The sequence below is a fragment of the Staurois parvus genome, unplaced genomic scaffold, assembly GCF_062004578.1.
Source record: "Staurois parvus isolate SC_StPar_1 unplaced genomic scaffold, SC_StPar_1.0 ptg000402l, whole genome shotgun sequence".
Taxonomy (NCBI): Eukaryota; Metazoa; Chordata; class Amphibia; order Anura; family Ranidae; genus Staurois; species Staurois parvus.
The window spans coordinates 522,744-544,082 of NW_028318198.1; the positions used below are offsets into that span (position 1 = coordinate 522,744).

The window sequence follows — 21,339 nt, forward strand, 5'->3', positions numbered from 1 at the left end:
AAGTTCTCAACGTCCCAAACATGTTCTAGAAGTTTAATAGATTTCAGCCTTCCACAAAGAAAATGGGGGACATTAAGCTTGTTTTTTGGGGAGCTTAATGTAGCTTAATGTACAAAAAAGAGCTTAGATGTTGACCAATCTCCCCCAAACTTCACACATTGGAAGACCCTATCTATGGCAACATATTCTGAAAATTGCAGGTCATTTGGTAAATCACACCAAAAGTTATTCACATTAAGCTATATTTTACAGTGCTAAAACATTTAATGTGAACAGCTTAATGTAAAAAGAGCTTAACGTACCATAATGTGCCTAAACCAAAATCAATTGACTTGAAACTTTGCACAGCCCAAGTTCTCAATGTCCCAAACATGTCCTAGAAGTTTCATAGATTTCTGCCTTCCACAAAGAAAATGGGGGACATTAAGCTTGTTTTTTGGGGAGCTTAATGTAGCTTAACGTACAAAAAAGAGCTTAGATGTTGACCAATTTCCCCTAAACTTCCAACAATACGAGACTCTATCTATGTCAACATATTCTGAAAATTTCAGGTCATTTGGTAAATCATACCAAAAGTTATTCACATTAAGCTATATTTTACAGTGCTAAAACATTTAATGTGAACAGCTTAATGTAAAAAGAGCTTAACGTACCATAATGTGCCTGAACCTCAATCAATTGACTTGAAACTTTGCACAGCCCAAGTTCTCAACTTACCAAACATGTCCTAGAAGTTTCATAGATGTCAGCCTTCCACAAAGAAAATGGGGGACATTAACCTTGTTTTTTGGGGAGCTTAATGTAGCTTAATGTACAAAAAAGAGCCTAGATGTTGACCAATTTCCCCCAAACTTTATGCATTAGAAGACCCTATCTATGGAAACATATTCTGAAAATTTCAGATCATTTGGTAAATCACACCAAACGTTATTCACATTAAGCTATATTTTATAGGGCTAAAACATTTAATGTGAACAGCTTAATGTAAAAAGAGCTTAACATACCATAATGTGCCTGAACCTCAATCAATTGACTTGAGACTTTGCACAGCCCAAGTTCTCAGTGTCCCAAACATGTCCTAGAGGTTTCATAGATTTTGAACTTCCACAAAGAAAATGGGGGACATTAAGCTTGTTTTTTGGGGAGCTTAATGTAGCTTAACGTACAAAAAACAGCTTAGATGTTTACCAATCTCCCCCAAACTTCACACAGTAGAAGACTCTATCTATGGCAACATATTCTGAAAATTTCAGATCATTTGGTAAATCACACCAAACGTTATTCACATTAAGCTATATTTTACAGTGCTAAAACATTTAATGTGAACAGCTTAATGTAAAAAGAGCTTAACGTACCATAATGTGCCTAAACCTCAATCAATTGACTTGAAACTTTGTACAGCCCAAGTTCTCAACATCCCAAACAGGTCCTAGAAGTTTCATAGATTTTGGACTTCCACAAAGAAAATGGGGGACATTAAGCTTGTTTTTTGGGGAGCTTAATGTAGCTTAACGTACAAAAAACAGCTTAGATGTTTACCAATTTCCCCCAAACTTCCAACAATATGAGACTCTATCTATGTCAACATATTCTGAAAATTTCAGGTCATTTGGTTAATCACACCAAAAGTTATTCACATTAAGCTATATTTTATAGGGCTAAAACATTTAATGTGAACAGCTTAATGTAAAAAGAGCTTAACATACCATAATGTGCCTGAACCTCAATCAATTGACTTGAGACTTTGCACAGCCCAAGTTCTCAGTGTCCCAAACATGTCCTAGAGGTTTCATAGATTTTGAACTTCCACAAAGAAAATGGGGGACATTAAGCTTGTTTTTTGGGGAGCTTAATGTAGCTTAACGTACAAAAAACAGCTTAGATGTTTACCAATCTCCCCCAAACTTCACACAGTAGAAGACTCTATCTATGGCAACATATTCTGAAAATTTCAGATCATTTGGTAAATCACACCAAACGTTATTCACATTAAGCTATATTTTACAGTGCTAAAACATTTAATGTGAACAGCTTAATGTAAAAAGAGCTTAACGTACCATAATGTGCCTAAACCTCAATCAATTGACTTGAAACTTTGTACAGCCCAAGTTCTCAACATCCCAAACAGGTCCTAGAAGTTTCATAGATTTTGGACTTCCACAAAGAAAATGGGGGACATTAAGCTTGTTTTTTGGGGGGCTTAATGTGGCTTAACGTCCAAAAAAGAGCTTCGATGTTTACCAATCTCCCCCAAATTTTACAAAATACAAGAATCTACATCACGGGTACTGAATTAAAATTCATGGAGGTCCAGTTTTTAATCCTTTTTTTCTGCAGAGTTCCGAATCTCATTTTTATTCTATGACTCAGGTCATTAACGTCACAGCCCCTTTTCAATTAATTGCCTCAGTCCCCCTTTTCCAATCACACCCCTCTATATATCACAACTCCCTTTCACATCAGAGCCCCCAACATTACAGCCACACTTACATCACATCCCCTTGCAATCATAGACCCCTCCCTCACATCACAGTCGCCTTTGCAATCACAACCCCCCACATAACAGCTCACCCCCTCTTGACATCACAGCCCTCCTCCTCACATCACAAACCCTTCATATCACAGCCCCCCTTTCACATTACTGCCACCCACATCACATTACAGCCCACCCATAATACAGCTCTCCCATCTTACATCACAGCCCGGCATATCACAGCTCCCCCTCCCGCATCACAGCTTCCCCTTCTCACATCACAGCCCCCCATACCACAGCTTCTCCCTCTCACATTATTGCCCCACTCTCACAAAACTTTATATTACAGCACTCCCCCCATTCTCATCACAGCCCCTTATATCACAGCTCCCCATTCTCACATCACAGTCCCCTATATAACATCACAGCCCCCCATATCACAGATTTTCCCTATCACATCACAGCTCCCCAAGTATTACAATTCCCCTCTCTCACAGCCACTCATATCAGAGCTCACCCCTCACAGCTCCCTCCTCTCACTTCCCAGCCCCCCATATCACAGCTCCCTCTCTGACATCACAGACCCCCCCCATAATCTCCCCCTAGCTTAACTCAGTGTTGTGGAGGGCTGGGAGAGTGGCAAGTTAGACTCCTCTTCTGGGTGTGCACACCTGCTCCTGCCACTTGGCTCCGTGCCTCCTGCCCTCCTCCTTACTGTGGGTTCAGTGGTGGATGAGTGCATTGGGGGGAAGAGGTTGGGCATACTCCTGTAGACCTTACTTTCCTCCAACCCACTCTGCTGTGACTTCAACAGCGGTGGCAGGTGAGTGAATGTGGGGGGAGGGGATTCAGGTTCTCCTTGCTGTGGGTTCAGTGGCGACAAGTGTATTGAGGGGGAGGGCAACTGCTGCTCCCCCTGTAGACCTTACATTCCTTCCACCCGCTCTGCTGCGGTGGGCGGGTGCATGGGGGGTCCAGGTCCCCGTCCACCTTGCCATTTCTCCCACCCTCTGCAGGACAATAATCCTTAACATCTGCAGTGGTGGGAGGAAATGAGTCCGCTCAGGCTGCTAGGTGGTACGGCTGAGGTCCAGACTGAACTGTCACTTGTGAAACCTGCTCTACATGTACCAACAAATTGTGAAAATTTCAGGTTGTTTCATAAAACATGCCAAAAGTTATTCATAGAGGGAGGAAGAGGGAGAGGGAGAGAGAAAGAAGGGGGGGGGGACGAGACTCTCAATGCCACTACATATCAAGGCTTGACTGGCTCCAATTGCTCAGCTCACAGCACAAGGAGACGAAGCAAAGTGATCACTAAAGCCCGTCAGCCTTTCCCGTACTCTCAGTTGCCAGTAAAGGCAGAGAAGGGCTGTTGGTGCAGAACAGCAGTGGAGGCAGAATTTTCACGGAGGATATTGCAGGTCTGCCAGTGTAGGATGTTCAGCTGCTTTCTCCAGCTGCTTGCTCTGCCCCCCCCACCCATCTCTAGTTACACTCTCTTGTTCCTCCAGCACAGAATGCCATCCTCTGTTTCTCTATTCCTGGCTCCCCTAATCACTCAGCTCTCAGACTCTTCCATAGTCATGGTAAGCAGGGCGGACAATGGAAGAGGTGGAGCAGCTCAATAGAATAAAGTTGGAGCCTCCTGGCTGTGAATTCTGTGGCTTTGCATATACATCACTGGTTGCTAGATACCAGGCGGTCCTAGCAACCAGTGATTTCACTGGGGGACATTGGGCAGTGGCTACCAGAACCAGAAAGCTGGTCTTCCGAAAGCTGGTCTTTGGATGGTACAGCAAACAGAGGATTTTGAGCCAGCTGTGATGCTACCCCAATGTGCAGGCAACGTGGGTTACAGACTCCCTTGGATGCAGCCTTCAGAGCAGCCCAGGGGGGCTGTCATTCCTAGGACACCACCTCCATGGACGGTACATACCGGCGGTCTGTGTATCCTGGTCCGCCCACTGCAATAAGCAGGGATGAAAGTACATCCCTGCTTGCTGGAGAACAGAACTACAGATGGGATGTACCAAGACCAGTGTCTGTGGGAATAGGAGGCATAGCAGTGATCGGTCTTACTAGAACAACTACTCAGATAACAAGAAAATGGATTACATATTCAGGGAAGGCAGGAGATAAGCAACAAGAACATGTAAAAAAAGATTTTGCCCAGAGTTCTCCTTTAAATGTTAATAATCTTTAGTCTGTTTTACCAAACAACCTGAGATTTTTATAATATGTTGGCATAGATAGAGTCTCCTATTGTATACATTTTGAGGAAATTGGATAACATCCAAGCTCTCTTTTGTACTTTAAGCCACAATTAGTTCCCCTAAAAATAAGTACAGCACCCCCTTGACCCCCAGAGGCGTAGCGTGGACCCTCAAAGGCAGGGAAGGATGACATCTTGTTTTCGTGCAGATCCTAGGCCTGTGAAGGGATGTGCGATCAAAGAAAAGTTAGGCGCCAGTCTGTTTAAGTACATCTTTGAATTCTTTATTGGGGAACTTCATAACTGGGAGATAGGACATAGGGTTTAGAACATTCATGTCAAAACTATATTAGAAAAGAACTTCAGACTCACCAGACCCTTTCAGTATTTCACAGTGCAGAATCAATAGGAGCACAAGCCGGCACTGGTTATTAGAGGAACAGCTAAATATGGATAGTCATGTGATCTTCAATAGGTCAGACAGACTTGCCCCTTAGGTCCATTCTAGTACCAGGTACCTCCAGTAGCCATCCAACTTCTCTCATTCTCCTCCTCAATCAGCATGTGAGGCCCCTTCTAGGCTTGAGGCCTAGTCAAACCTTTTCCGCACATAAGCATTACCTCCCCAGGCCAAGCCTGGAGGTAGACTGTACTAAGATTGAGCACATAGCAATTCTCATGAATATATACAGTGGATATAAAAAGTCGACATACCACTATTAAAAAAGTCAGGTTTCTGTGATGTAAGAAAATAAGAAGACAAAGAAAAATAATTTCAGAAAAATTTCTACCTTTAATGTGACCTATAAACTGTACAACTCAGTTGAAAAACATATTGAAATCTTTTTGGTGGAGGGAAGTAAAAATAAAAGACTAAAATAATATGGTTGCATAAGTGTGCACCCCCTTAAACTAATACTTTGTTGAAGCACCATGTTATTACATCACTCTGTCTTTTTGGGTATGAGTCTATCAGCATGACACATCTTGACTTTGCAATATTTGCCCACTCTTCCTTGCAAAAACTCTTAAACTCTGTCAGATTGCGAAGGCATCTCCTGTGCACTGCCCTCTTCAGATCACCCCACAGATTTTCAATCAGATTCAGGTCTGGGCTCTGGCTGGGCCATTCTAAAACTTTAATCATCTTCTGGTGAAGCCATTCATTTGTTGATTTGGATGTATGCTTGGGTCGTTGTCATGCTGAAAGATGAAGTTCCTCTTCATGTTCAGCTTTCTAGCAGAAGCCTAAAGGTTTTGTGCCAATATTGACTGGTATTTGGAACTTGGAAGAATGCACTTCCCAAGCATGCACCACAAGCCAGAAATCCCCAGTGATTGGCCGGTGAGCTACAAACACACACTCATAATATTCCCCCATTGGCTGTCCCACGCTACGGCCACTACACAAGGTGGTAGGGGCTACACAAGTTTAATGTCACTCACTTGCTTTGTGGAAGTTCAAAATCTATGAAACTTCTAAGAAAAGTTTGGGAAGTTGAGAACTTGGGATGTGCAAAGTTTCAAGTCAATTGATTGAGATCAATTTTCAGAATTTGTTGCCATAGATAGGGTCTTCTAATGTGTGAAGTTTGGGGGGAGATTGATCAACATCTAAGCTCTTTTTTGTATGTTTTTTTTTTTTATTTAAATATTTATTAATTTTTCATGTTATTACATAAAATTCCATAAGAAGAGACATAATACATATAAATAATCCATACATTTCTACTTTGTCCCTTCTATTTACCTCTTTTCTTTCCCTTCCCTCCCAACCCACCTTTTCCCCCCTTCCCCCCTCCCTCCCCTCTGCAAGGTCTCCAATCTCTCAAGGCCCAATAGCTTTAAGTAACTTCCTAGTTTAGAGTTTTCTATATTTCTCTTTCAATCCTGATTTTTCCCATTTTTCCCATCGCGATTGGTATAATTTCAACCTGTCTTCCTGAGTATAATAAGATTTTTCCATTCTACTAATCTGGTTTACCCTATTGATCCAATCCTCCTCCGTCGGCACCTCTGTCTTCCACCAAAACTTGGGAATCAACCCTTTTGCAGCACTTAAATAGTACCATACTCCTGATTCTTTGTATTTATTTACTGTTGTCTCAACATTATGTAGGAGACACATGGTTGGGTCTAATCCTATGTCATTTCCAGTTATTATTTCTATTAATTTGACTATTGTCTTCCAGAAAACCTGAATTTTTGGACATTGCCACCAAATATGAAACACCGTGCCCTCCTCCCCACATCCTCTCCAACACATTTTTGAATTCTCCCCCCTCATCCTGTGCTCAGTGCTCGGTGTAATATGCCATCGTGTCAAACACTTATAATTAATCTCAACGTCTCTCATACTAATACTCTCGTGAACTAATCTAAATATCTTATTCTGTTGATCCTCATCTATCTCCACCTCCATATCTCTTTCCTAATTTGTTATAAAAATTAATTTTGTGTCTGTGTCTAATTCTGTGAGAATTCTATACATTTTTGTGACACCGTGTTTCCCATCTCGACGTGTTTCTAATAGCCTTTCAAACATATTCCACTCCTTTTTTAATCTCAAGGGTTTTGGGAGAGTTCCAATAAAACATTTTAATTGATGATATTTCCACTCATCTATTTTAGTAAACATATCTCCTCCCCTCTCTTTTAAGTCTTTAAATGTTCTCAATTCCCCCTCTACCAATACGTCTCTCAATTGATATCTCATCTTTTCCTGGAGGGAAGAACTCCGTGTTTGCAAGAGGCATTAATATAGAGTTGAATTCCCATTTCATGTGTTTATGTAAATTATCCCATATCCTTAAAACATTTAAAGTATAAGTACTTGTGCTTTCTTTAATTCTTCTATAATGTGCTGGAACCCATATCATCTTACTCAAATTAATTCCACTCAGTTCATTTTCTATTTTTACCCAACTTTTCCCCTTATAGTTAAAAGTCCAATCATAAATTCTTGCTAAAATTACAGCTTTGTAATATCTCTTGACATCAGGTAGTCCCATCCCCCCTTTCTCTTTAGTCCTACTTAGTGTTTCATATGATATTCTTGGTTTTTTATTCTTCCATATATATATCTTGTTAACATTCTTCTCATTATCTTAAAAAACGCCTCTGGGAGTTTGATTGGGATCATTTGAAATCTATAGAGTATTTTAGGTATGATTACCATTTTAATTAGGTTTATACGTCCTAACCATGATGGGTTTCCTCCTTCTAATCTTTTTAGTTCGTCCTTAGTCTCATTTATCAGAGAAATATAGTTTAGTCTATACAGTTGTTTATATGAGGTAGCAAGTTTTATTCCTAGGTATTTTATATCTTTTTCTCTCCACATAAAGGGGAATTCTTTTTGTAGCTTTTCTTTTTCACTCTTTGATATATTAATGTTCAGGATCTCTGTTTTTGTTGGATTAATTTTTAGATTTGATAGTTCACCATATTCCTTCAGGATCTTCATTATACTTGGTAGTGTTATTCGGGGATTGCCTACATAAAACAATAAGTCGTCCGCAAAGGCCGCTACTTTATGTTCTATATTTTCTATCTGTATTCCCTTTATCGCTCCACTATTCCTTAATATTTATAGCAGGGGTTCCAATGTCAAAACATACAGCAAGGGGGACAGTGGACATACCTGTCTTGTTCCATTGGACATCCCAATGGATTCCGACCTCTCCCCATTTACCGTGATGATTGCGGTGGGCTCCCTATATAATTTACCTATCCACTCACGCATTCTCTCTCCAATCCCCAACACCTCCAAGTTGTCCATCATAAAGCCCCAGTCCACTCTATCAAACGCCTTTTCGGCATCAATTGACAAGAGCACCACCGGGGCTTTCCCTTTTCTACTTTTCTGGATAAGCATCAAAGTTCTCTACCCTCTCTCCCCGGGACAAAGCCCACCTGGTCTCCATGGATCCATTCGGGCATTAGATCTTTCAGCCTGTTTGCTAGGACCTTTGCGTACAACTTGGTATCGGTGTTTAATAATGAAATTGGTCTGTAGCTAGAGCACTGAGAAGGATCTTTTCCCTCCTTGTGAATGAGAACGACATGGGCCTGAAGGGATTCCCTCCTCCCCTCCATCCCACCTCCCAGGTCATTCATATATTTCCTCAACTATGGTAACAATACTTCACCAAATTTTTTATAGTACTTAACTGTATAACCATCCGGGCCTAGGCTTTTCCCTCCCCCTGTACTTCTTAATGCTGCTTCTATTTCTTCCTGGGAAATTTCCGCATCCAAGGAGTTCAATTGTGTTTCACTGAGCTTTGGCAATCCCGCATTTTTTAAATACATCTTCCTTTTTTCGTTAATACCTTCTCTAATTTCTTTTGGTGACCCTTGGTGACTGATGTTATACAACTTTCTATAATACTCCGTAAATACTTTAATGATTTCTTTAGTTGAGTGAACCAACTCCCCCTTGGGGCTTTTTATCTTTTCTATATAATTCCTGTTTTTTTTTTTATTCAGAGCTCTCATTAAGTATTTTCCTGGTCTATCTCCCCATCTATATCTTTCACTTAATACTTTATTATATACTCTTCTCCTCTCCTCTTCCATCAATCTCTCTAATTCGTCTTTTTTATCCATTAACTTCTGTCTTGTTTCTATTGTTATTTTCTTCTTATGTATCTGCTCCAAATCCAGGATTTCCTTTAAGAGTCCACTAACCCTCTCTCTTCTTTCTTTTTTCTTCCTTGCTCCCATCGCAATCAAGATTCCTCTTATATATACCTTATGACTTTCCCATACTGTAGCTGTCGATACTTCCTCTGTCTCATTCTCCTTGAAATATACCTTGATCTCTTCCCTGATCTTCTGCACGATTTCCTCATCCAAGAGAAGAGCCTCATTTAACCTCCATCCTAAGCCTCCCGTCCACCTTTTTCCCCATCCTATTTTCGTTATGACAGGGGCATGATCCGAGAAAGTTCTTGTCTCTATTTCTATTTTAACCAGCATTTCAATGAGTTGGTGATCTATTAAAATGTAATCCAGTCTCGAGTATATCTCATGTGCATTAGAGAAGAAGGTATAGTCTCTGTCTTTCATATGCATCATTCTCCAAGTATCCACCAAGTATCCATCGCCTTCTTCAAGGCTCTCAGAGACCTACCCCCCTCTCTCTGCACAAGGGAGGTTGCATCCTTTTTTGGGTCCATACAAAGGTTTAAATCTCCTGCTATTATCAAACGCCCTTTTTTAAACTCTATTAATTTTTTCAGCAAACCCTTCAAAAAGATCTCCGGTTTCTTGTTGGGGCAATATATATTGGCTAGTGTACACTCAATTCCCTGTAATTTATCCTTCAAGAACAGGAATCTCCCCACCGGGTCAGTCCTTCTATCTTCCAACTCAAATCTCATATTCCTTGCCAATCCTATTGCCACCCCCTTTGCTCTTTTAATTGGAGAGTCAGCGTAATACCATGTTGGATAATATTTGGATTTTAGTTTCACATTTGATTCTATCTCAAAATGTGTCTCCTGTAAAAATACTACTGACGTAGCCCTGTGATGTAACTCTTTAAACAACTTAAATCTTTTCCCAGGACAGTTCAACCCATTCACATTATATGTTATAAACTGTATTTCTTCCATCCTTCTTGATTCTGTCTATCTCTCTTCTGATTCGTCTCCTCCTATTAGGCCCCCCTACTATCTTGCAGCATATCAACCCAACCTCCCCTCCCTCTGGTCCCTCCCGCCCACCCCCCATCTCCCACTCCCCTCCTTCTCTTCTTTTTCCCCTACCCATTTTTAGGCTTATAGACTGCCTACAAATCATTTGTGGATCTGTTTCCACCTTTTGATTTAAAATTTAGGGCGTAAGCTCCGCCCATGTACGGCTCCCCTCTCCTCCGACCCCCCCAGATCCCCTCTCTCTACCAGCTAGACTCAGAAAGAATCTTTACTTCTCTTCCTTAACCGAAGCTTCCTGGAGAACCTCAACTTCCGGGGGGGAGAGACCAGGGGCGAGAGAGAGAGAAAAAAAAAAAAAGAATTATTTTCTACTTAATTCTCCCTCCCTTCCCTCCCCAACCCCGAAGCCTCCCTCCCCCCCCCCAACCCCGAAGCCTCCCTCCCCCTACCCCTGACCCGCTGCCAGTCCTCTTTTCTTGTATTCTCTGTATCTCCTTTATCTTCTTCTTCCCACCCAGCTATCTCCATTCTTTGCAAGTCCAGTCTATCACAAAAGTCCCTTAGTTCCTCCGGGAATCTCAAATAAGCTGTGACCCCGTTTTTCCAGCCAATTAGAGATGCTGAGGTACCCCATCTATACTGCACATTCTGTTTTCTCATTTTCTCCAGCAGGGGTCTCAGGGATCTCCTTCTCCATAGGGTCTCTGCTGTTAAGTCCGCATAAATTTGGATAGTCCAATCTCCATACTTAATTAATGATCTTCCCTTAGTTTTCTTCCAAATCTCATCTTTGACTCCATATTTTTGGAACTGGACAATTATGTCTCTCGGTCTTTCCTTCTCTGTAGCCTGTTTGAACTTTCCTATTCTGAACACTCCGTCCAACTCGATCACATCTGTATCAGGTCTGTCTCTTATGGAGTTCAGAATTTTTTTAACTAGTTCATATAGCGTTTCCCCTTTTGCAGTCTCTGAGATTCCTCGTACTCTAAGATTACACCTTCTTTCTTTATTTTCTTGAGCTTCCATCCTATAGATCAATTTTTTCTGGGAGTTTTCCAATTGGTTTATTTTTTTCCTTAGATTATCTATGTTTTGGGCCTGGATTTTAACTTTCTCCTCTAATTCTTCCATTCTTGTTAGCAGGTGTCCCAAATCATTTCGGATAGCTGTCATTTCATATTTTATCGTTTTTTGCAAATTTTGAAACATTTCTATCATCTCCTTCTTATTTGGTACTTGTAGTTCACCATCAGATTCTTTTTCTCCCGAGCCATCCACTATTTGTTGGCTACAACTGCTATTCATGCCCAATGATAATCTAGGACTGTTTCCTAGGCTAGTGTCCATTTCCCCTTTTGCGCTTGCGACTTGGGCCCTTTCTGGCGTAATATTTCCATATGATGTAAATTTCTTTATTGTTCCTGTTTGGGACCCTTTGAACCCTGCTCCCTTGGAACCTTTATTCTTCATATTCTCAAGATGGGATTTTACCGCTTCTTTATGTTTTATGGACCAGACAGGCTTGCTGGTTTTCCTATGTGTTTTTACTCTCCTGGGACCCCTAGGCCTCCTCTCTTCTTCTCTTCCAACCCCTGGGAATCCTCCCCTCCCCTCTTTCACCCCTTGGACTCCTGTGTCACTCAAGGATCCACAACACAGTAAGCCCCCAGCAGCACTCACTCACCCTTCCCTTCTCAGGAGGTGGCTCCAGGCTCGTGGCTCCAGGCTTATGTGGAGGGCCTTCCCTGCTGCTCAGTCCTGGGGGGGGGGGGATTCCTCTGGGTTTCCGGTGCTGTTTTTCTTTTGGATTCGTCCCAAGGAAGCAGGATGGGTCTCTTTGCGTTCATGGGTCTCCCTGACCCAGGATCGGACAGCCAGCCAGGGGGAGCTTGCAGCAATAGACCTGCGGCTCCCTGTCACATCAGGAAGCCGGCCGGTTTCCTCGTTCCCCCAGTAATGCTCTGCGGCAGGTCACGTGATCCCGCAGCGTCTCCTCTCCTCTCAACCGCATGGATCTCCCACTCATACCTCGCCGGGGGATCCGGCGCGACACTGCAGCCCCAGACCAGCTCCAATCTCCGGCTCTCCGGGTTCACCCTCCACCCCGTCCAGACTCCGGTGAGTCAGCACCTAATGAGGGTCACTGGGTGGGTTGGGAAGTGGGACCCAGCAGGGAGCTAGAGCCGCTCGCTCCCCACAGCCGCCATGTTCAGGCTCCTCCCCCCAGCTATTTTTTGTATGTTAAGCCACATTAAGCTCCCCAAAAAACAAGCTTAATTTCCCCCATTTTCTTTCTGGAAGGCTGAAATCTATGACACTTCTAGGACATGTTTGGGACATTGAGAACTTGGGCTGTGCTAAGTGTCAAGTCAATTGATTGAGGTTCAGGCACATTATGGTACGTTAAGCTCTTTTTACATTAAGCTGTTCACATTAAATGTTTTAGCCCTGTAAAATATAGCTTAATGTGAATAACTTTTGGTGTGATTAACCAAATGACCTGAAATTTTCAGAATATGTTGACATAGATAGAGTCTCATATTGTTGGAAGTTTGGGGGAAATTGGTAAACATCTAAGCTGTTTTTTGTACGTTAAGCTACATTAAGCTCCCCAAAAAACAAGCTTAATGTCCCCCATTTTCTTTGTGGAAGTTCAAAATCTATGAAACTTCTAGGACATGTTTGGGACACTGAGAATATGGCTGTGCAAAGTTTCAAGTCAATTGATTGAGGTTCAGGCACATTATGGTACGTTAAGCTCTTTTTACATTAAGCTGTTCACATTAAATGTTTTAGCCCTGTAAAATATAGCTTAATGTGAATAACTTTTGGTGTGATTTACCAAATGATCTGAAATTTTCAGAATATGTTTCCATAGATAGGGTCTTCTAATGCATAAAGTTTGGGGGAAATTGGTCAACATCTAAGCTCTTTTTTGTACATTAAGCTACATTAAGCTCCCCAAAAAACAAGCTTAATGTCCCCCATTTTCTTTGTGGAAGGCTGACATCTATGAAACTTCTAGGACATGTTTGGGACGTTGAGAACTTGGGCTGTGCAAAGTTTCAAGTCAATTGATTGAGGTTTAGACAGTTTATTGCACGTTAAGCTACATTAAGCCATTTTCACATTAAATGTTTTAGTCTGTCCCCATTTTTTTATGTTCGATGGGGGCTGCTGCTGCTAGAGGTGTGGGGCTTCTATGGGAGCCAAGTTCTTCCAATCCCTGGCCAACCTTTTTATGGGTTGGTGGGAGAGGTCCCGCATCTTTGAGCTGGCTGTCCCCATTGACCATTTATTAAAGATTATTTTCAATTTATTGATGACCTACTGTTTGTTAGTTCCAGAGAGATAGGTAATTTAAAAGATTGGCCTGATTACCTGAGTGGCAATGAATTAATTATTTTCAATTTATTGATGACCTACTGTTTGTTCCAGATAGATTGGTAGTTTAGAGGATTGGCTTGATTACCTGAATAACAATTAATTAAATGTAAGAATCACAGGTCATACGGTCCCTAAATCCATTTCCTTTCCGGATGCCACTCTAGTGAGTGAGGATAGTCAAGTTACCTCTAAACTCTAGGAGAAATCATCTGCTGGCAAAACTTTGAGAGCTGATTCCAGCCATCCCTGTCACACTTTAAGTCCTCATTTTCACTTGAAATTTTAACAGCTGCTGTTTTTGGCTTTTGATGTTTTTTTTCTACAGCTAGTAAACCCCCCAGCATGTTATCCTATGTGTTCATGCACACATAGACTAGCTGGAAAAAAACCCTAGGACTAGTGGGTTTCTAGAGGAGTTTTTTATCTGTAAAAATGGCGTTTTTGAACGTTTTGAACTTTTTTTGACCAAAAAAAAAAAAATGTTTTTGGGTATAAAAAAGCTAGAAAATGCCACTAAACACTAATGCAAGAACGCTAAAAAAAGCTGAAAAACTTGTGTTTTTTACATGACTTTACACAGCCAACGTTACCAGCGTTATGAAAATGTCCAGTGTGCATGAGGAATTAAGAATATCCCTGTTGGATAGTTTTTGAGGCTGCGTCAGGTCTGTAGTGATAGCACTAATTCTGAGGAAGAAGCAGGGTTAATGTTGAAAAGATTTAAATCAAGAGGCTATCCTATATCTATGATGAATACATCTTAGGATATTGCTAAGGGCACGTCACGTGCTGACTTGGTAAAAGATAAAAAGACAATTTCACTGAGTAGCAATATCCCTGTTTTTTCCACTTCATATAGTGTTGAATTTAATAAAATTAAGACTATGGTAGAGAGATATTTGCCTAGTCTGTTTAATGACACCTAATACATTTTAAAACCGGTTATCAACTACAAATAAACAATCCAATAAGTGTCCAATCCTTGGGCGCCAAGATATCACTTTCTCCACAGAAAGTTCAAAATAAAAAGTTTTTCTCAGTGTCCAAACAGTGAATATCCCCGTAACCATATGTGAACTCTCCTTCTTTTTTCAATATTCTTCAGTGTGCAATTCTCACAACTTCACAACCAAATCTTCAGCTTTGTACCCCCCAAAAAATGCACATAAACACACATAGTGCATTATCCTTATTACACTCACAACTTTCTTAAATAAGTCACACTCACAAAATGTGTCAAAATCCACGCATATCCACTCCACCATGTGTTTACTTCTAATCGTCTGCAATTCTTAGCCCCGGTTAACATATACTCGTTCTTGCGGGCAACGTTTTGCACGGACACGAGAGCCCTTTTAATTTGAATGGACTCCCGTGCCCCGTGACACGCAGGGAAGTCCCTGCACTTCTTCCGAAAACGCAGCCCGCATGGGAACCTCGGTTCCCAGTACAGTTGCGTTTTCCAGTGTGGGTGGTGTGCCATTAGAACTAATGGCACTCGCCTGCGGGTCCGCATTTCTCTGTGCGGGTGGTGCGGCTGTACGGTATTTCAGGCGGATCCGCAGCGGCACCACCCACACAGATGTGAACCTAGCCTTACTCTTACCCTCTATCTATACTCAAATCGCCTTATAGCAAGTTCCACAGAAGAATTTTCTTCAGTTCACAACTTCCTCTTTCTGTCCTCCTCTCCAAAAGAAGTGTACCCTCCAGTAAAATTATATTACATAGTGTAAAATTATCAATTTCTCAGTATCGTGTCCTCCTGTGCTCCACTCTTTATCAAATTGTGACCACCAATAAGAAATTAATAGAAAAACTCAACCACCTCACAGACCATGCACCTTACTGGACTGCATCAGTCAGCCTTAGATAGAGATTGCTCTTCCCGACCAACATAACTCACATTTTTCCAATGATAGCGATATGTAGGTCAAAACAGATAAGCATACATCATGCATTACAGTTTAAAACCAACAGTTTAATAAAATAAAGAAGCGCTTACAGACTAACTGTGCACATCAGCATTTGTTCCTTCTAGACCTCATCCAAGAACAACATCAGTGTTTACTCGGTCTAGACCTCATCAAAGATGGCCGCCACACAGCTTCTGGTCTACGGCTGATGTCACTTCCTGACTTGTGTTGTCATTTCCGACTTTGTCAAAGGATGCGTACATTAGATTTGCAGCCAATTAAATACTCTCTGCCCTACCATGAGTGAGGATCACCATCTTGCATAAGGGCTAGTACACAGATCAAATGTCTGTGGTGTACAACTTCCATACATTACCAAACACTCAATACATAAAACAATACTTTGCTCATCTTACAAATTTTAGATAGCTATTTTTTCTTAGAACTATGTGGCCAATACTCTCAAATTCCAATAAAGAGACACTAAGGGCTCATGTACACAGTGTGTTTGGAAAACTCTTCTGAACGGTGGAAACTGACTGCTGGAAAACGTAGGTTAAAAAATGTCAGTTTAGCCACGTTTGCATACCGCATTTATGTGCGTTTGCGTTTAGAAGCGTTTTTAAAAGATAACCTCAGGAGACCCTCCCAAATGCCCAGAATGCACTGAAAAATAGTAAAAAATGTACTATTTCAGACATTTTGAGAGGAATATAGAGAGTGGAAGGAGAGAGAGCAGTATGTGTTGAGATGACCTGTCTTTTCTGGTTGTATTCACTATGGATCCCATCATGAGCATAATGCAGCACGTTCTACCATTTTTTCCTTCACGCGAAACTTGGAACCGACTGCGCTGGTGTACTGGGTCCATTTGAATACATGGAAAACGCTTTTCATGCATTTCTGATGATGAAAAAAGGCTCTGGACAGCATCCGGACATAGAACAGTTAAAAAACGCTTCTAAATGCAAACACTTATAAACACGGTTAACCACGCTTACAAGTGTTTACAAGCGCCAGTAAAATCTACTCCTGAACGCAAGTTTGGTGCTTTCAAAAAAACTACTGTAAACTCAACTGCCTGTAAACGACTGTGTGTACATGGACACATAGGAAAACATAAAGGAGAGTTCAGGGACTGCTGAAAAAAAACGCTGGACAGCTCCTGAACATTAGTTTATCAGCTGCAGTGTACATGAGCCATAAGAACAGATGACAGTATTACAACATTGCTGCCATCTAGGGGTAGAAATATAACTATATGTAATACCAAATGTGCCTCCTATGGAAATATGGGAATCTTTACATCTAAATAAATGCAAAAACTTTTTGTTTTCTCATGCATCCCCTCCTAATAATATTGCTTACATACGCTATAACTCTAGCTAATAATTGAAGATACATGCAAGAGGGAAACATTATTTTTTTTATACATGAGCTCAAATCCTAAGGGAAGGGAGGATAAACCAGGATATGAACCCATCCAGACCAAATGTTATTACCATTAGTTGACCCTAATCTAATATTTATATAAATTATTGAGCCTCACAAAATATGCCACTCTAATGATACACAAACCTATATCCGAATATCAGGGAGGGAGATGATTAACTATACTTTACAAATACAGGCTGCCATGATCACAAAACTTAACCAGACTAGCCAGAAGAGATTATTATAATTTCTCTCACAAAACAGACCATTGAAATTATAACAGGGGGGAAGGATATCAAATAAGCTCATTATATTATATCTATAGGTGTATATTATCTCATAGATGCTCGGTCAAAACAGATATCTGAGGAATAGATGAAGATACTGCGTCAGGACTAAAAAGGAAGATGAGGGAAACAGCTTGGGGATACTCCGATATTGCAAATCAAATAAATGATGTCCAATGGATAAGTGGACTATGTCTGGAACAAAGATAGGATCATATCAAATCCTCTCACAAATCAGAAATAAAGCAGTTCAGATCTAATTCCACATTCAACCCCTTAGGTTTCAGAGTGTCAGGGCTCCGGGTATGACCAGAGGTATGTGAACTGACGCAGGGAAACGCAGGCTTCAGATATGTTATAAACAATATAATTTATTAAAGACTAACAATACAAACATAAACGCAGTGCACCAAACCCCAAGCTAACACAAATACATACAACAAGGTGAAACAAACCCAATCCTAAACTGATACAGATACACAGGTACATACACATATAGAGCACAACGTAATCAGGCAGGCCGGGTCGATAACTATCGGGCAGGTAGGTACAGGAGGAGCAGGCGGAGAGAATGGTCAGGGTCACAAGCCAGGGATCAAAACAGGAGAAGTCAGCAGAGGTCAGGATCAGGCAGGGTCAGCAACAAGTCAGGCAGAGGCAGGAACAGGAACGCAGGTTACAAGATACAGGGGCCCATGGGAAAACACACACCAAGGCCCAGACTGCAGGTCTGGCCATCCCTTAAATACACCTCCGTAATCAGTTTCAGGTGTTTGGCTGACTGCAGGGTTGAGTCTCTGCTGAGAGCACCCGCTGGCCAGCCCTGGTACTGAAGCCCACAAGGCAGGTGAGTCCCACCATTACTGGCAAGTCCATTCCTGACAGTACCCCCCCTCAAGGAGCGGCCTCAGGACGCTCCAAACAGTCCTAGCTGGGCAAAATGTTCCACCGCCCGGGTCTGGTAACTGGCGGGATATCAAAGGCTGGCACATCGGGCAGGACTCCGGGCAGCGGCACATCGGGCTGGACTCCGGGCAGCTGCACATCGGGCTGGACTCCGGGCAGCGGCACATCGGGCTGGACTCCGGGCAGCGGCACATCGGGCTGGACTCCGGGCAGCGGCACATCGGGCTGGACTCCGGGCAGCGGCACATCGGGCTGGACTCCGGGCAGAGGCACATCGGGCTGGACTCCGGGCAGAGGCACATCGGGCTGGACTCCGGGCAGAGGCACATCGGGCTGGACTCCGGGCAGAGGCACATCGGGCTGGACTCCGGGCAGAGGCACATCGGGCTGGACTCCGGGCAGAGGCACATCGGGCTGGACTCCGGGCAGAGGCACATCGGGCTGGACTCCGGATCACCAGGCGGAGCAGCAGGCACCGGGCCACCAGGCGGGGCGGCAGGCACCGGGCCCCCAGGAGGAGCGGCGGGCACAGGGCCCCCAGGCGGGGCGGCGGGCACCGGGCCCCCAGGCGGAGCGGCGGGCGCCGGGCCCCCAGGCGGAGCGATGGGTGCCGGGCCCCCGGGCAGAGCGACGGCTTCGGGCCCCCGGACAAAGCGGCGGGCTCCGGGCCCCTGGGCGGGGTGCCGGGGCCCCGGGCGGGGCGCCGGGCCCCCGGGCGGAGCGACGGGCGCCGGTCCCCCAGGCAGAACGACGGGCATCGGGTCACCAGGTATGACAGCGGGCACTGGGTCACCAGGCATCAGGTCATTTGGCTCGCCAGCAGGCACCGCGTCATCTGGCAAGGCAGTGGGCTCCGAGTCACCAGGCACGACAGTGGGCTCCGAGTCAACTGGCATGACCGCGGGCACTGGGTCAGACATTGGACCGTCTGGCTCGACAGCGGGCATCGGGTCACCAGGCATCAGGTCATTTGGCTCGACAGCGGGCACCGCGTCATCTGGCAAGGCAGTGGGCACCGAGTCACCAGGCACGACAGTGAGCTCTGATTCAATTGGCACGACAGCGGGCACCGGGTCATCAGGTACTGGATCGTCTGGCTCGACAGCAGGCACTGGGTCATCTGGCACTGGATCGTCTGGCTCGACAGCGGGCATCGGGTCACCAGGCATGACAGCGGGCACCGGGTCATCAGGTATTGGATCGTCTGGCTCGACAGCGGGCATCGGGTCACCAGGCATGACAGCGGGCACGGGTCATCAGGTATTGGATCGTCTTGCTCGACAGCGGGCATCGGGTCACCAGGCATGACAGCGGGCACTGGGTCATCAAGCATTGGATCGTCTGGCTCGACAGCGGGCATCGGGTCACCAGGTATGACAGCGGGCACTGGGTCATCAGGCGTGATAGGATCATCAGGCTGGATCAGATCATCAGGCTGGGTACAGACATCAGGCTGGGTAGAGACATCAGGCTGAAGTGCGGGTGCCGAGGCACCAGGCTGAACCACGGAAGGCAGGTTCTCAGACGGCAGGCTCACCGGTTTGGATACTGGCAGGATGGTACTGGTTGGAAAGAATTTTCGCTTTTTTCTGGTTTTAACTACTGGAGCACTGCAAGTAAACGCAGGTCTGCAAACGAATGGAGCAGCTGAGGACAGAGAAGAGCTGGAAGATGGAACAGAGGAGGGAGCAGCCGCCACAGAGGACCTCTCCACAGGGCCAAAGAAAGGATAGGTGCAGCGAGTGGGAGCAGGGGACTGGTATGTGGTAGTTAGCAGAGTATACTGGGCCATCACTGGGGGTGCTGTCGGGGATGCAGGAAGTGTGCCTTGAGCAGAGGATTGACATTGCAAGCTGACTGAGGCTGGGTGCAACAAGTCTGACCATGTCTGCAGTATGGGTTGAACAAAGCTCAGCTTACACAAAGCCTGTCTGGTCAAAGACTGCACTGCGTTTATACAATCCCTTAATACCTGTGGTGAACATGCAGCATAATGCTCCAAGAAGCAATCCACATCATCCTCTAATAACCATACCAGGGACTCTACCTGGTCTGCACTAAATGGTGGCAAAAATTCATTCCTGCTTTCAGGGGTACCAGAAGAAGCCAACTCTACACAAACCTGAATCAAAGGTTTCACCTCAGAGAACTCTGTGCCCTGATCTACTAGAACATGAGCGATCCGTATACATTCTAGCAGTTGATCCCGGGTATACTCCCTCAGAGTCTGATAAGCATATTCTCTGTCATCAAAAACCAGCAGCGACAAATACACAACCTCATCAAGATCCATCCTTCCCAGCAACAAGCCAAGATGGCTTCCCTGTGCAGCCACTTCTGGTCAGGATCGGCCTTGGTGTAATGTCAGGGCTCCAGGTATGACCAGAGGTATGTGAACTGACGCAGGGAAACGCAGGCTTCAGATATGTTATAAACAATATAATTTATTAAAGACTAACAATACAAACATAAACGCAGTGCACCAAACCCCAAGCTAACACAAATACATACAACAAGGTGAAACAAACCCAAACCTAAACTGATACAGATACACAGGTACATACACATATAGAGCACAACGTAATCAGGCAGGCCGGGTCGATAACTATCGGGCAGGTAGGTACAGGAGGAGCAGGCGGAGAGAATGGTCAGGGTCACAAGCCAGGGATCAAAACGGGAGAAGTCAGCAGAGGTCAGGATCAGGCAGGGTCAGAAACAAGTCAGGCAGAGGCAGAAACAGGAACAGGAACGCAGGTTACAAGATACAGGGGCTCATGGAAAAACACACACCAAGGCCCAGACTGCAGGTCTGGCCATCCCTTAAATACACTTCCATAATCAGTTTCAGGTGTTTGGCTGACTGCAGGGTTGAGTCTCTGATTGCTGAGAGCACCCACTGGCCAGCCCTGGTACTGCAGCCCACAAGGCAGGTGAGTCCCACCATTACTGGCAAGTCCATTCCTGACACAGAGGGGTTTATTTACTAAAGCTGGGGAGTCCAAAATCAGACTCCCTTCTGCATAGAAACCAATCAGCTTCCAGGTTTCATTGCCAA

General features: G+C 43.9%; 1 protein-coding gene across 3 annotated transcripts in view; it reads left to right on the top strand.

Annotated features, from left to right (window-relative positions):
• Nucleotides 1–21,339, top strand: part of TRMT13 (tRNA methyltransferase 13) — a 72,896-nt gene that overhangs the window by 10,165 nt on the left and 41,392 nt on the right. The window lies entirely within an intron of this gene.